General features: G+C 38.3%; 1 protein-coding gene across 5 annotated transcripts in view; it reads left to right on the forward strand.

Moving 5' to 3' along the window:
* The window catches only part of APBA2 (amyloid beta precursor protein binding family A member 2), a 92,740-nt gene that overhangs the window by 8,223 nt on the left and 67,589 nt on the right, over positions 1-16,928 (forward strand). The window lies entirely within an intron of this gene.

Genomic DNA, 16,928 nt, shown 5'->3' on the forward strand with positions numbered 1-16,928 from the left:
TTGTGTTACTGGAACATAACTCTTGATTAAAGATATGGAAGCTTTAAAAAGCAGCTTATCTCTGTGATATTATTAGCCAGTCAATCAGTGTGGCTTTAATTATGTAGAAGTATTTGACATGCTATGGCCCAGGAGATAAGAGCTGTGGCGTAGTGGATGATAGGCAGAAACAGTTCTGTTGGTAACTAGAAGTGTCATGCTTAGTGCTGCATCAGTGGTATGAAGTGAGCAACCGAGAGTAAATACTGAACTGCACTGCATTATTTATTTCAATATTATGAGGGCTTTCTTGTTGGAAGACTTGCTATGGAAATACCAGTGTAGAAGCAGTAGTGTGTTTTTAAGTCTCTTTTGAAAATTATAATAAAGGGTTTTTCCTTGGGCTTTCAGTGGTGGGTGGAAAGCTCTGTCTATTCTTCCTGAAGTGACACCAAAATTGTGTGTTGAGATACTTGCTGTTTTCAGTATTTGGAAAGAGAACACCTGAGGGTTTTTAGCAGTTCTATTACACCTCTGTGCAGTGATAATTTACTATCTCCAGAGCATGTCTTTCTGCTGATATTTGCCCCGTTTAGTATTCAACACATATGTAGTAGGTGAAATTTAGCTTTGGAACGTCTTATCAGAAAGTGTAAAGAAAGTAAATTTGATGGTCCTGTGCTACAGACAAAGAGATACTGAAATGATTTGGCTAAAATCATTTGCCCTGCTTGATGACTGAATCAGAAATACCAAGCTCTGCAGAACAGTTGCCTAATGGTTTATCCATGTTGCTATCCTACTCTTGTTCCTGCTTTACAATAACATTCATGAAAAGAACAAACTGTTAACCAATGAGCTTTCTGTCATATAAATATCTTGCTGTCATTTTGGTGTAGGAATGTTTTGCTTCACAAGCAAATGTACAAAGACATTTTACATTCTGATGTGGTAAAGACCCATAGTCATCTGTGATTTGCTTCTTAAGGACTGGAAGGAGGGAAACTGATTTTGTTGTTGTTGTTATTATTGCAGCATTGCTGTCCCCGTGACAATATTTTTCTTTTCTTTGTGTACGTATCTGTATTTATTCTGGAGTTTTAAAATCAAAATTTAGTAAAAGCCTTATTCTTCAGTCAACACTGAACTGAGATTTGATAACACTTTTTAATACTGGACGTCTTGTTGTATTTCATGGTTTGGCTAATGTTCCAGCTGTTGGTGTGTGAGAATCTCAGCTTCAGGTATCTATTCACACTGGCTGTAAGAATGGAAAAACTGTGAATAAGTACTTTAAACATCTGAGGACAGCATGACATCTTTAAATAATTTTGGAATCCTCATGATTGGCAATGCTACAGCAGTTGTAGTGGAAATAAACAGATGTTGGTTAATATTAAGAAATTTCAGTGGTATAAACTTGAGTTAGTGTTGATCTTTATGATACCAGTGACATTTTTTGTAACAGTTCACAATAACAATAATCAAGCAAAATGCCATACAGAGTTTCTGAACTAGCTGCTTTGTCAGTAATTACTCCAGTGTTTCATGTTTTTATCTGTGTAATGATAATCCTAATTAAAATAATCTGGTACTTAAGGTAACGTAGTAGCCTGATGTGGTATTGATAAATAACATCACAAGGTTGGGAAACATCAGATGAGTACACTGGCAATCATAACTTTCCCAACCTTTCTATATCCTGGCACAATCGTCTTGTTTTTTGACAGAATGAAGTCCATATTGCTTTTAAGATTGCCTCTCTTACAACATCACATGAGCATGTGACTCTAGCTGGGGTCACCCTAGCTGACTGGTTCACAGCTTGTAATGCGTTGGTCCACTGACACACTGACTGTCACCTCCACAGGCTAGTGCAGCAATAATCCTTCCTTCTTCTGCTTTCTTCTTCACACCATCCACTGGGAGGCCAGCAGCCATGTCTCTTGCTGAGCCACATGCCAATCTCCCTATCACAGGAAGCACGCTGAACACCACAGTCTCTCATGTCATTAAGACAAGTAACAGGGAAAACTCAAACTGTTTTTAAACAGTAAAGTTTGAAGTGTTTTCACCTGGTCATAAGCTTACTGTAGAACTGAAACTATACTAACCAATACAGTAACAGCTTGAATTAAATGGAGCTGCTGTAAAATAAACCAAATTTTGGGGTTTATTTGCCCTAGCTGACTGTTGTTACTGTAGCAAATAAAGATGTAGAATTAAATGCAGGAGAAATACTATGTGACCATTGAGGGCTTGACTCTGAAAAAGAGGTGTCAAATAGGAGAGAAACTGATGATAGCCATGCAATAATGGGCTACAAATGATGGTACCAAATAGTTTCCTCAGAGGATACAAAGTGCCTTCCAAAATTCACTGAGAAAGCCAAGAAAAGGTCTGCATAGCATTATCTTATTGTTTTACAGTTATCAAGTTATGAAGGGACAGTGACATGTCTTTGAAGTTCAGGTGGCTGCAGGCCAACCTTTGATTTGAGCTGGGTGCAGCTCAGTAACATTTCAAGACTTATTTTTTTGCTACATCTACTTTTCTGAAGTACTCTGGTCCTGTAGAACATCCCACCTGCCCTAGCAGGACTGTAGCTATATGTCTTTTTGTAATAGGAGACATTCTAATTAGGAGGATGAGTCTGCCAAGGTGTAGTTGTTCAGACTGGAATGATTAAACTTAAAAATTAAGCCTAGTTGATTAAATTACAGGAAAAAAAAAAAAGAAAGAAATTTGTCCATTTGTTAAAGGAATTAGTCTCAATGAGAACAATTATATAGGTGTTCTTTAAATATCATATTCTGCCAACTGTCATAATTTGTGCCATGTATAAAAGTAACTGTAGACAAGACATTACTTGTTCTAAGCCTGTACCAGAACTTACATACATATTGTCCAGAGCATCAGCTGAAGAAAACTCAATCTATTTATGACCAAATAATCAAAACACTGAAAAATAAGTATTAGCAATACTTATATTGCCATTTAGATTTTTGCTTAATACCTGCTTACTACATATCTAGTGATGAGAGAGGCAGAATACTGAATGGATATACACAGATAAACACAAAATAGGCTATGACCCAAAGTGTACTGATTTGATGTCTCAGGTAAGATGTTCTAGTGATCTGTCAATTCATTTTGAAAGGGAAAACATTAATTACTGCAAGTATTATCAAAGAGCCTAGCCTAGGAAATGTAATGATCATTCAAGCAAGGTATTATCTAGCCACAAATGAAATAAAATGTAGGGGAAAATCTTGTTCTCATATAAGCTTATGCATGTTTCTCTAAAGCTTCATGAACATTTCTCAAAATACATCCTAATCCTTTGATAGCCAGTGTGAAACAAATAAGGTAATGAGCAGTTATGGAGCACAGCACTTCCTGTGCGTAGCTGTTTTCCATACTTGTGTCCAGCTATAACCTTCCCTTATACAGAAGTACAGCAACCTTGCACTGCAGGATTAATGCCCTTTATCCTATAGAACTGTTACATATGATTTTTTATTTTTTTTTTTTTTACATACGATGCTATTACTGAATTAACATGCTGCAGTCAGGTAAGTTGCAGCCTTCAACAAATCTTGTTGACACTAACTGTTGACCTAGTTAACCCTGACACTGCGTCTTGTTCAACCACATAGTACTTTTACTAAGGAGAATGGCTGAAGGTACATTAATGCTTTTTGGAATTGCTTAACAGTGCATTTTCAGCTTTGTTCTTGCTCTGAACTGCACTGATGCCTACTTAGCTTGTCAATAACTAATAGAGAAACTCTATCCACGGGTGTGCCAACTTTTATATCTTCAGTTACAGACTCATTCAAGTTAGAGATATAGGAGGAAAAAAAAATAAAATAAAAAAATTATCTACTCCAAACCTAGCCACAAAGAATAAGCTGAAAATCTCTGATAGTTAGAATTTTACCAGATAACAAGAATTCTCAACATTCTCTAGCAAAGCACAAGAAGAACCAGCAGGGTATTGTTTCCTGAACTTTGCTGAAGAAATTAGGACATGCATACAAAAACTGCCCAAGATGTGCTCTAAAAAGGTATAAAAGGCACAGTATAGACTACCAAAAACTTATGTCAATCTGATCTACAATTTCTGCTCTAATATTTGTATTTATGTCTGCTTTCATAATAAAAGTATTTCAGCTTTACCACACTATAGAGAGCAGGATCTACAGTCGCTAGTGTTTCAAGTGGTTGTTTTCCCTATAATGAGTTGGCAAAAATGAAATAAACATTCACTATCTTCATGGAGGTCTAAAGGGAAATGAATGCTTCCTCAGCCTTTGAGCAGACTGTTGATAGCAGAGGAACTGTGCTCAGAGGTTATTCATCTAGTGGGGTTTAACCTCTCAGCAATTGACTTGGTGCTTTTTCCTTGAATCATTCGGAATCCACTGTATACTGCAGAAGGCTCATAAAAGCAGGATGCCCTTTTGAAGATAATCAGAGATTTTAATAAATATTCACCCCCTTCCTTTCCTTACAAGAACCTCCAAGATCAGGAGTAAACCAGCATTTTGTCATTCTGCTTTTTCTGAGCAAGCCTAGTTTTCCAGTATTCAACAACTCCAGCTAGATGAAATCCCTATGGCTCCCTTCTGCTCTGCAAGCTGTTAGAATCTGATGGGATAAGACGACTTGCATCAGAACCCAGGCAGCTAATGGCATCTGACTTCCTGGCTTAAAGTAGCTCTTTTGAAGTAACAGTGTTAATGCCCACATTTTAAGTATAGAAAGTCTGTTCCATCAAGGATTTAACTTGAACTTTGCCTGTGGATTTCTGAGAAATATTCTCTCCACCTTCATGGAAAACTTTTTTCAAGCCAGAGTAGGCAGTCTAAAGAAAGAATCTTTTAATGGCAGGCTAATTGCATACTTTGTTTTATACCTTGCGTGTGTTTCATTTAAAGGTAACATTCTCTTCTATCCCAGAGGATGAACAATCTGTTCACAGTATTTTGCTTCACCCTTTAAGTTCTTTTGTACCCTTCATTTTGAACCACTCATGAAGGTATTTCATTATTTTCCAAACAGCTGAGTGGTCTTTTATTGTAATCACTACAATTTGCAGACACTTGACATCAGGTAAGTTTTCTTTCTCAGAGCTCAAGACTTTCTTAAAATTGGTACTTGGCTCTGACCCTGTCTTCCAGCCAAAGATAAATAGAATCCATAATGCTTCAACAGTTGTCTCTGCCACTCCACTCAAATCCATTGCTTCCCAAGGAGAAGCGGCATGTTTGGGAAGTTAGCAAAGATTTCAAAGTGCTTATTCAATGAGTGATGAATGCTTTTTGTTCTTTATGTAGCATCAGAAAAGAAACAAAGCTTTGAAATCTTCTGTTCAGGCAATAAGAATATTGAGTGAGGAAAAACAAGTAACACAACTCAGTTCTCCAAAACAATAAAATCCCTATCTTTGGTACTGCAATTTCATGGGTAGAAATCTGGGTAAAGTAGTCACCTCTTGGTAAAGCAAGACTTTTTTCAAATGTCAGTCTTTGCATTGGTCATACAACTGTAAAAACACGTCTCAGAGAACTCTAGTCTGGATGGACCCAATTTTTTTAACACAATGCCACAATAACATTTTGAAATAGATACTTCAGTAGAATTGAAAATAAGCTTTCTCTAACCTTTTACCTTACTAATTACCTCCTTCTGTTAGAGTTATGAGGTCCTGATCCTTCAATATACAGAGCATTTACTGCTCTCATAACAAATTTGAAGTCCATGCCAGAGGAGGGCATGGACCATGGATGATTAGAGGGCTGGACCATCTCTCCTGTGAAGACAGGCTGAAGGAACTCAGCTTGTTCAGCCTAGAAAAGAGAAGGTTGTGGGGAGACCACACTGCAGCCTTCCAATATTTAAAGGAAGTTTATAAACATGAGGGAAATCAACTTTTTACGAGGATAGATAGTGATAGGACAAAGGGGAATGGTTTAAAATTAAGAGAGAGGAGACTTAGATTAGATGTTAGGGGGAAGTTTTTTACTGAGAGAGTGGTGAGGTGCTGGAACAGGCTGAGAGAGGTTGTGGATGCCTCATCCCTTGAGGTGCTTAGGGCCAAGTTGTGGCCCTGGGCAATCTGATCTAGTACTTGATCTAGTGGTTGGCCACCCTGCCTGTGGCAGGGGGGTTGGAACTTGATTATCCTTGAGGTCCCTTCCAACTCAGGCCATTCTGTGATTTGTGTAAGTGCTTTCTGTGTTTCTGGAAACTGAAAGCTCTATCTGCAGGATATAAATAGTAAGCTGCAGAGAACCAGAACCAGAGTTCAAAGAAACTACAGCACACTGGGAGAAGAGTATGACTTCCACCTTGCTATAACATCCTTTCAGGGAGTTGTGGGGGGTGACAAGGTCTCCCCTGAGCCTCCTCAGAAGATACAATTGCAGTTCCTTCAGTTGCTCCCCATAAGACTTGTGCTCCAGATCCTTCACCAACTTCATTGCCCTTCTCTGGACATGCTCCAGGGCAACAGCATCTTTCTTGTAGTGAGAGGCTGTTTCCTCCTGAACTGTGGGGACTTATTCTGCTCCCAATCCCTGTCTTCCAACTCAAGGGGCTGAGTACCTAAGAGGTAACTGGCCTGACTATTAAAGACAAAGTAAAGAAGGCACAGAGAACCTGAACCTTTTCCTCATCATTAGTGGTAATATTCCCTGCCACATCTGGTAAATGATGGAGATTCTCATTGACCCTCCTCTTGCTTATTTATAATATACATTTTTGTCTTTAACAGTGGTGGCCAAATTAAGTTCTTGCTGGGCTTTTACTTCTCTAATTGTCCCTCTGCCTGTGTATCCTAACAACATCCTTATACTCTTCCCAAGTTGCCCATCCCTTCTTCCAAAGGTGGTAAACTCTTTTTACTGAAGTCTCAGCAAAAGCTCCCTGTTCAGCCAGATGGGTCTTCTTTTCCAGCAGCTCATCTTACAGCACTAACAGGGACAACCTGTTCTTGAGCCTCAAAGATTTCCCTGTTGAGGAATGTCCAGCCTTTCTGGACCCCTTTGCCCTTAAGCACTGACTCTGCAAGGGACTCTCCCCACCAGTGCCCTAATCAGTTCTAAGTCGTGCTCTCTGGAAATCCAGTGTAGCAGTTTTGTTGACCTCTCTCCTGACTTCACCAAGAACAGAAAACTCACTTTTGTGGTCATTATGCCCAAGGCAGCTTCCAACCACCACGTCTCCCACAAGTCTTTCTCTGCCTGTAAACTGCAAGGTGCTTCCTCTGGTATCTTCCACACACTCCAGGAACCTCCTAAACTACTTCCTCTCTACTGTATTGTATTTCCAGCAACTGCCAGGTAAGTTGAAGTACCAGACCAGGGAGCTCCTAGCAATGTCCCTAACCTGGGCCTCAGGGAGGCTGCACACTTCTCTGTGGGTAGGGTCCAGTGTTTAATCAATGGATATACAGATGGTATAGATATATATCCAGGAGCTTGGCTAATATAATTTATATTGGAGAAATAAGAGAAAGTTGCTCACCCTGTCCTGGGCTCGTGAGATGAAATCCTGGTGGAGCAGATCTCCAGAGAGATCCTTCCCCCTGGCAGTCAGCTCTTAAATGGGTCTAGGAGAGGTGCAGCCAGGCTCCACCCCTTCCTGCAGCACATGTGATTTGCCTTCACCTGTGCTCCCCTGGCTGACTCATTGCTTGCCTCAGGTGATCAATCAAAGGTTCAGGCTGTGATTCAGCAGCCCCATACAGTCCAGTGTATCAGGCCCTCTTTTCCCCTCAGAAGGGAGTGGTCTACAACTGGGAAAGACTGCATGGCATAGTATGTTGAACTTTGCATTGCAGCCTTTTTTCCTTTACAGCTAAATCAAGTGAATTCTGCCAAGATCCTCTGCATCCAGCAACCTACTAGTGAAGAGCATTTAGCCTACCTTGCTTCTCAGCCTTTGCTTGCTAAGTTAAATTGTTTTACATTGAGCATAAGGGACAGATAGTTTTGAAAATTCAAAGTAAATGCTGTTAGGTTTCACAATTACAGGTTTAAGTTTTAGATGTTGTACTAAGGGACACAGTTTAGTGAGGAATTATTGGTGGTAGATGGATGGTTGGACTGTTTGACTTTGGAGGTCTTTTCCAACCTTGGTGATTCTATGATTCTAATCAGATTATTTATGCAGTAGAATTTAATATCTGCTGATATGTTGCTTGATACTACTAGGAACTAGTTCTTTCATTTGAAATTTATGAATACCCATCTTCAGAAACTGAGGTTTTCAAATATCTGAATATTTGAAGCATCCTGCAGTTAATAGTATCACGAGTAATATCTCAGTTGAGCTGTTAGGGTTTACTCAACCAAAATGATATATGCTTTATATATAGTTGGTCCACAGTTTTTGTAGTTTTTTAAGACAAGACTAACCCAGTGGCTTGTTGAGGAGTGACCTAGTGAGCTATCCCTTTGTTTATTCATGATTGAAGAAGAGTGCTGCTTTCTTGTGCCCTCTGATGATAAATTCAGGATAAGCCTTCCTAAAGGACATCAGCTGGAGGCAGCTCACTAGCACACAGCCAATGCTTCTTCCTTCCAAAAACCTTTCAGCTAGTAACAAAGAACTCACACTTGTGCTCTGTGAGCCTAACAAGACCCTAAGCTTTGACAGAGGTTGTAAATACAGATGTGATGGGGTTTTCCATCAAAAGCTCATGGTACCTAAATGACTGTAAATGGGGTTGCAGTAGCTAATGAGGTTTTACATTTTGTGCAAAAAAGCTATTCATATTTCTGTAGGGGGAGCTCCATGCAATACATTGTGATATAGAAGTACTTGTATGTAGTAGTTTAGGTATAAGCTGTCAAGTGATGCTGTTCTTTCCCTTCTGGGCATTATTCCTGAGTTGTGTAGGTCTGGCAGTCAGCGCTGGTAGTTGCTTTCTCCTGCCATCATTTGTTGCTAGGCTTCTCATCTGCTCTGCTATTTCATATCAGATTGTGCCAGAGACAGAACACTTAGGTCCACAGAGAACAGCAGCTCTCTAAGACTTGCTGTGCAATAAGTGATAACCTCCCATAATACAGGATGCTTAAGATTAGGGTTAAAATGCAACAGCAGAAGGTGAAATCAAAATATGAGTCTTGCTTGAAATGTCTAAATTGGCTACATCTTTACACTGTTTTCAAAGTACATTGCCTATTCCTTTATAATTAAAGCTTGAAATTATTTTATGTATGCTGCAGTGATTGATTGCAAAATGAAAAAGTAATTTAAAATTCTATGGAGGGAAAGCTTCATAATAATTAGTAGTATTCTTTTAGAAGTTTGAAGTAACTGTTTCTCAGTGACTTTCATCCTATTCTTCCTATTCAAGCATTTTCTTATGCTGAATTTCTAGTGCTGTGAATGCCATTCTGGATTGCTGATAGACTCAAGAATCAAATAATTTGTAGTGAGATGACCAGGTGCCTTGATTGGATAATTCTGTGCTGGATTGCAGTAAGCTACCAAAATACAGACTAGCACTTTAAAGAGAGGCTGCATTTCCTTATAGTCTAACTAGGAACTCACGCTGTATTTAGTTTTCTAAAGACTTTGAAAAACTGATGCAATGTAATGCATCTTAAGTGTATTTTGCTACTCCCAAGTGCCACAAAATTGTTAATATTTTATGGAACTTCCTCCCTCCACTATTGAAAAATAATACTTTCTCTGTCTTGTACAACATTCAAAGGCTAGAAAAATGCAGAGAAACCATGAAAAAAAACATAGGGAAAGAGGACAGCTGAATATATTTCTGCACCTGTGCAAAGATCATTTTCATGCACTAGAAATCTGAGAGATGCTGCAAGATGAAGCCTGTGGCAAATATGGAGCTGAGAAACAGGCAAAACCAGAGGCAGAACCTCTGGATCCATCTGCTGCTCTTGAGTGTAGAGAGATGCTTCAGTGTGTACTGCAGAGCAACTAGGGAAAAACCAATTGTTTCCCTACTAGAACTTTCCCCATTGCACAACATAGATACAGTGATGTCCTTAGAGAACATATTTCAACCTTGAAAGTCAAACTGTTTTTCACAAACCTCTGGGTAATACTAATGCTTTGCAAACAAAGGTGCTTAATTTTGTGCATTGGAAAGAGGAATTCATTCTTTCATGTGATATCTAAATTTAAGTTCTTATGTATCTCAGCGCTGCTTACAAAAATTGCTGATGTGGGTATCTTTGGTTTCAATATAGCTGCAGCTGATCCTGACTAGATCTGCTCTGCTTTGTTTCATAGTTCTACTAAAGCTTTGAATCAGATCCATTCATGAGGCATCTTGTACTACATACAGAAGTACCCCTAGGGCACTGTAGAAATTAATATTCCATCTGTGATTATAGCTAATAGTTAATTTATCGCTTGGCAGTGAGAAACAAGAGACTAGATTACTGATTAATTATAATCAAGCTTCACAGAATGCTCACGTGTAGGCAGAAGTGGAAGTGTTAACATACAGGTGGTGACCTTTTGCAATCTGCAATTTATTTTGGTGGTGCTAAATCTAGTAGTTTAAGAAATAAATAAGAACAGTGGTAAAAAGTACCAATAATTTTAGTTTAGCTAATTAAAATTTTATGACTAGCACAGAGGATTTGAATTCACAATATCTTCAAGTTTGGCATGGGGAAATAAAAGAAGTCTCAAGAGTTGACTTTTGCTGTAACCTGTCACATCTCATTATGCTGTTTCCAACCTTCCCTGATTTAAAACAAATTTTTGTTTCTTCATTAGAAAGGTGAGGAAATAGCCAAATAACTGCAACCAGTAGGTACATCTGAAATAATACCATGATTGCTATCGTTGACCGTTCTAAGAAACTGCATCCAGTAGTGACCTTAAGAATAATTAGTTTTGTCACCTGGGAAGAACCTTCAGAAAAATACAACAAGGAAATGTATGTGAATTCCAATAATCATCTGATAGTTATCAAATGAAATCCAGAGAAACACAAGAATATGTCCTCTTACATAGACAGAGCTAAAAAGTGAACAAACAAATCTCATCTGCTTATGTGTATGTATAGAAAAGAGGTGCTCTTGAGCCAGCCTCTTCATCTGGGTTTGAAACATCTGTGCCTCGGGTACAACTCCAGTTATTTATGGTTGTGCACACATGCCTGCTCTGCACTAAAACTGTTTGGGGGTTTGCCTTTTGTTTTTAAACCATTATAATTTTAAAAGAAAAATGTTAGACTTTTCAGGCTATCTAATGAATTCTGATGTTCTTTTTTCCTAATGAATTCTTGTGCAGTGTCACAGGGTCAGATATAGCCCGATATGAAATGTGTCATCCTTGATTTATTTCTGTGGCAAAAACATAGAGTTGCATTAAGGACATAACTGATTGGGGTTGGCTGTTCGCTTCAGGAAGAGGCAGGAGCAGGCCCAATAATTAGTTCTAAAAACCTCTATCTGTCAGACATTGTAGATCTAATAGATAGAGATCATGGCAGAAAAATCTGACAGCTTTTGACTCAGTCCTGTAATCCAGTTTCACTGCCACCATCTTTAGTTGAAACTATTCTTGGAGTCTTCCACCTGTGGGAGAAGTGCTATCAAGAATAGTGACATAAAGAGTATATCAAATGATTTAGGAGTACTAAACTGAAGCCCTCATGAAGTAGGCATGCGTGGGAAGGACCCCTGCTGCATGGAGTCTGAGAAGGGATCCAGTGCTACTGTAGTTGTTGATTTAAGGTGCAAAGCGCTGTGCAGACCGGGCTTTTCTTTTGCCATTATTTCACCAGTTAAGCTGTATTGAATTGATCAGTGGATTCAGCCCAGCTAATTGCAGAGCATCAGTTACTGTTATTGTGGAAACACCTTTACTTTCAATTGGAAAGAGTCCTTTAATTCTTTCAGAGAGCAAGAGGAAGGTTGTAGAATCTCCCATACGGTTTTGCCTCTATCCTAAAGAAACAGATTCTGTTGCTTTGGAATGGGAGCATTTTTGTTGTCCTTTATCTTTTAAAGTGGACAAGAGCTACCATATTTCTTTTCCCACTCTTCTGACTGTTTTGTTTGCTGTATTTTCTTTTAGAAGACAGTGCTAATTATGTATATCCTCAGTATAGACTTTGATCTCATAGTAAGAGGGGAGTTAGATGCCTGCAGTGCACACTGCTGTTACTTCTGGAATATATCTTTTTTCATGTGGTTTACACATTGGTGCTATTATGCTGCTTTTGTGTGACCTATAATTTTCTTGCTAGTCATACTTTTGTTCTAATTCCACAAAAAGATTCATTTCTCAGATCAGTCTGAAATACATTTTAGACATATACAGCTATCTATTTTGCTTGCTCATAATATACTAGCTTTTTTAATATACACTCTCCTATGTTGACTCTCTCTAATCAGTTACTCTAAGGCTGTTTCCATAACTCCACTGAAACCTTAGTTCTCTCTGCAGATGTAAAAAAACCAACAGTGGTCATGCTAAAAAGCGTCTTTACAGGGTTATTCAGCTAACTCCTCTGCATCACATCAGGATTTCACTGATAAATAATTTTGAGGAAAGATCTTAAATTCATGTAAGCCTAAATGAAAGGTGAAAAAGTACAGTAAAAATCTCAGATCAGGCTTGTCCTGAACAAACAAGATATGCTTTTTTGCTATAGTATAGCTGTGTTACATCAGGCTGGCCCTGAATTGGAAACACATTCTCATTTGTCACGCAGTGTGATCAAGTCTGATGTAGATTTGTAGACCTGCACAGCGGTGATAAGACATCAACACTTATTTTAGTGCCACTTTGAGCATAAACAAGAGCAGTTTGGGTATAATGCAGTGGATTTTTCCAGTGTTTCATTTATTGTCTGTTGCCAGTGATATATATGCATTTTCTATGCGGAGCAGCAGCTGTTTTATTTCTTCGAAATAGTTGTCATAATTGTGGTTTTGGATGAAAAGATAATCTTTCAAGATTAGAAAACACTAGGTTTGGGACTTCAGTCCATAGATAGGTAGTTAATCCTAAATCCACTGAGCAATTCTAGAGCCGTCAGTTTTAGTGCTAGTATAGTAAAGGTGACACTATTCATGTAGGTAAGAATTTGCAGGGCTGGGCTTTTTCACTGCTGAAGCAATAACATTTGTTTTTAATAGGATGCTCTAGTCCTTCTGTGCAGACCTATGAAATGGTTGTTCCCCAGGCTGCTGCTTCACCCGATAGTGGTGTTTTGGGCTGCAGTTGGAGCAGAGAAGGCAAATAAAAATAAGTAAGAATAGATCGCTTGTGTCATTATGGTTTAAAGTTGAACTGATCAAGCAGAATTGTCTTTGCCTAGCAGCAGTGACTACAGTAATTTGGATTAGAGGCAAACAGGAACATTGTAAAGTGGATTTAGAAAGACATCTCATGATAATCCTAATATGCTACAAAATAACTGATGATGAGTTACTTAGAACCGATGGAAGAGAACTAATTGTGTTTTTATAGTTTAATATCTGTCCTTTCACATAATGTATACTGACATGCATTTACATACTAGCCCTTGAGTGATATATAGGAAGCTGTTTTTTCTTAGTTTATTTCTGAAGTCTTTCTGTATTATTTCACCTCCGTCCTTTTCACTTCAGTTAAAATTCAAATCCATGGCTCCAGCACTATTTATAAAATAATTGATCTCTGGAAAGTAATAAGCATGCTAATTAATTTATTTTAAATTTTCATTTAAGTTCCATTATGTATTGACTTTAAGTATCCTTTTATATATAATTTTGTCTGTGTTCATTTCTCAGCAAGCCTCATTGTTGTAAAAATGATGATAATGGGATAGATTGTACAAACTGCCCTAGGAAAGAGGAAATGTGAAGGTTTTGGTACAGACGTAGTCCTTTGTACCAGAATGCTGTCATGACCTACAGGAAAAGGGAGTCCATGATAGCATAAAGAAAGATGCCATGGCATTTAGAAAAGTGACAGTAAAGCAGACTGTAAACTGTAGTGTCTCCAGGCAGCTCCATGTGATCCTTAAAGAATTTGAAATACAATTCAAGCTCCGATTATGCTGATCTGCAATTAAAGTTTAGTGATGATAAAACTAGACATGTTCATTTGAGAGACTACATTACAGCAAAATACATGCTCCTTAAATGTTCTTGTGCTGCTGGTTTGTTTAAGACCATCCTTGTTAAGAGAATGTAACAGTTATTATAAAAGGTGGACATATTTGTTTCCAGACATTGTCTGCATGACTTATGTATTGAGAAAACAGCAGTTTGTTGAAGTGCACTTTTATACCAGATGTGTTCTCCTGTAGTATAGTAATCAGAGAACGTAACAGAGTGACCAGGATTTGTTTACTGTTAAAATTTACATTACTTTAATACTTAGAGTGGATGTAAGTCAAATTGTAAAGTGCTGTTCCTAACAATAGGTAAAATGCTGGCTACCATTACCAGACTGTCATCTGATAGATGCAGTCAATGTCAGCATACTTTAAATTCATTTTTGTTTTTTTTGATCATACATGCACCTTTCTTGGCAATACATATTCTGTAGCAGAGTCCCTGCTGAAATATATCTTAACAAAAATCAGTGAATTGAAAAAGAAACTACAATTGGGAACGTAATGAGTGAGCCATATACTCAGTGTAAATTCAAATTAAATCCAGTAATTTCACTAATGAGTGAGAAAAAATTAGTCCCAATCACCCAGGAATAAATATGCCAGTGGTGAAATAAACTGTTTCTAGGAATTGTCATATATCTACATCTTTTTCTTGTAGGAGATCTTGCTTCCCTTTTCAGAGTTTGATGTTTTATTTGCTGAAGCCTGAAGCCCTTAGATACTGTACAGTCTATTGATTTTGTTCTCCATGCTGCAGCTAATGAAATGGATGAAAACATATGGTGATGAAAACACTAGGGGTTCTTCATCTTCATGGCACTGTACAAACATTGGCTAATGGATAACTATTATCCTCATTTTCTCCTATTATCTGAACAATGGTTTGTTCTTTTTGGGGGAGAAAAAAGAAGACTAGCTTAATTTTGCAGAACCAAAATGTTGATATTCTGTTAGCACCTAGGACCTCAGAGTGGAGTATTTAAATGAAATACTGAGTTCAGCATACAAATTAGGCCAGCCTGGTATTCTGGGTTTCTCCAAGTACTTCTTTCAGAATCAAAGGAAACAAGTAGGTGTTCACTTGTTGGCACAAGCAGGAAAAAGTCTGTTCATATCCCAAGCATAAATAATAGAATGAAGTCTGTCTTTTTTCATGCAGGAATTGAGCAAAGTTGTAAAGTGATAATTACAGATCTTGAGATCTTTCTTCAAGCAAAGGATCTTATAAGAATTTAAGCTAACACAAAACATATCTCACATGTCTACGTCAAATAAAAGTTAATAAGTTGGCACTGTCAAATTTTTACATAAACTTAATGAAAAATTAAATAGGATTTATTTTATATGTACATGTACAAGTAATATACTAGCATGTACTTTTTCATAAAGCATCACTAAAGGAGGCTGCAGCCAGCACCAAACAAACAGAGCGTTGTAAGAAAAAGTAGAATCATAGCATCATAGGATCTTTAAGGTTGGAAAGACCAATAAGATCATCTAGTAATTTATGTGTAATTTATAATCTATTTTGGAATTAAGTGGAAACCTTTAGAATTCTGTAAATTGATAGAGGGATAAAGGCTGTCTTCACATCACATTTTGTTGGTTTTTTTTTTTTTCCAAAAATATGAGTAGAGCAGAGCCTGTTTATTGCATAAAAAGGAGTACGTTTGCATTTATCATAGGCATTATTAAATACTTGCCCTGAAGATACCTTGACACTTACTTAAGGTAATTAGCACCTTAGACAATCAATGTCAGCATCAGACATAATACCTTCAGAAGAAGTTTTATTTCGTTTTCTTGATAATTCTTGTGAGAAATCCACATACTGCGCCAAGACATGCAAGATTCTCATGAAAACATTTAAATATTTTAAGATGACTTAAAATAGAAACAAACAGATATGTTTGCTTGTTTGGGTGGGGTCTGAAAGTGTTCCAGGAATCCACTCAGGACTCCTGTGAATCACCACAAAAAAAGTATAAATTTCTGTCTTGATCTGTCTTTCACTCAGATGGAGTAGCTGATCAGAAATAAAATGCCTTTTATTTTTATTGTGTAACTCAGGAACAATTTATGTCTTCCTGAACCCTCCTCCATTATTACTCATAATAATAGACTCAGAATTTATTATTCATATTCTACTTGAGATATATTTGTTATATGAGTTCTAGGTTGCTCAGGACTACTGTAGAAAACTACAAATAAATATTATGTTTTGGACAAGAAATTCCCACAAATCACAGAATCATAGGGGTTGGAAGGGACCTCCAGAGATCATCGAGTCCAACCCCCCTGCCAAAGCAGGCTCCCCACACCAGGTTGCACAAGTAGGCGTCCAGGCGGGTCTTGAATATCTCCAGAGAAGGAGAAGAAGGAGACTCCACAACCTCCCTGGGCAGCCTGTTCCAGTGCTCCGTCACCCTCATCGTAAAGAAAAAGAGTCTGGCCTCACCACTCTGCCCCCACACCTTAGATACTTATAGACCTGGATCAGGACCTTCTCAGTCTTCTTTTCTCAAGGCTAAACTGACCCAGGTCACTCAGCCTTTCTCCATAGGGGAGATGCTCCAGGCCCTTCACCATCTTTGTGGCCCTCCGCTGGACTCTTTCCAAGAGATCCCTGTCTTTTTTGTACTGGGGAGCCCAGAACTGGACACAGTACTCCAGATGAGGCCTTACCAGGGCAGAGTAGAGGGAGAGGATCACCTCCCTCGACCTGCTGGACACACTCTGCATCCCAGGACCCCATTGGCCTTTTTGGCCACCAGGGCACACTGCTGGCTCATGGCCAACCTGTCGTCCACCAGGACACTCAGGTCCCTCT

This window comes from Meleagris gallopavo, chromosome 12 (genome assembly GCF_905368555.1).
Source record: "Meleagris gallopavo chromosome 12, MGAL_WU_HG_1.1, whole genome shotgun sequence".
NCBI lineage: Eukaryota > Metazoa > Chordata > Aves > Galliformes > Phasianidae > Meleagris > Meleagris gallopavo.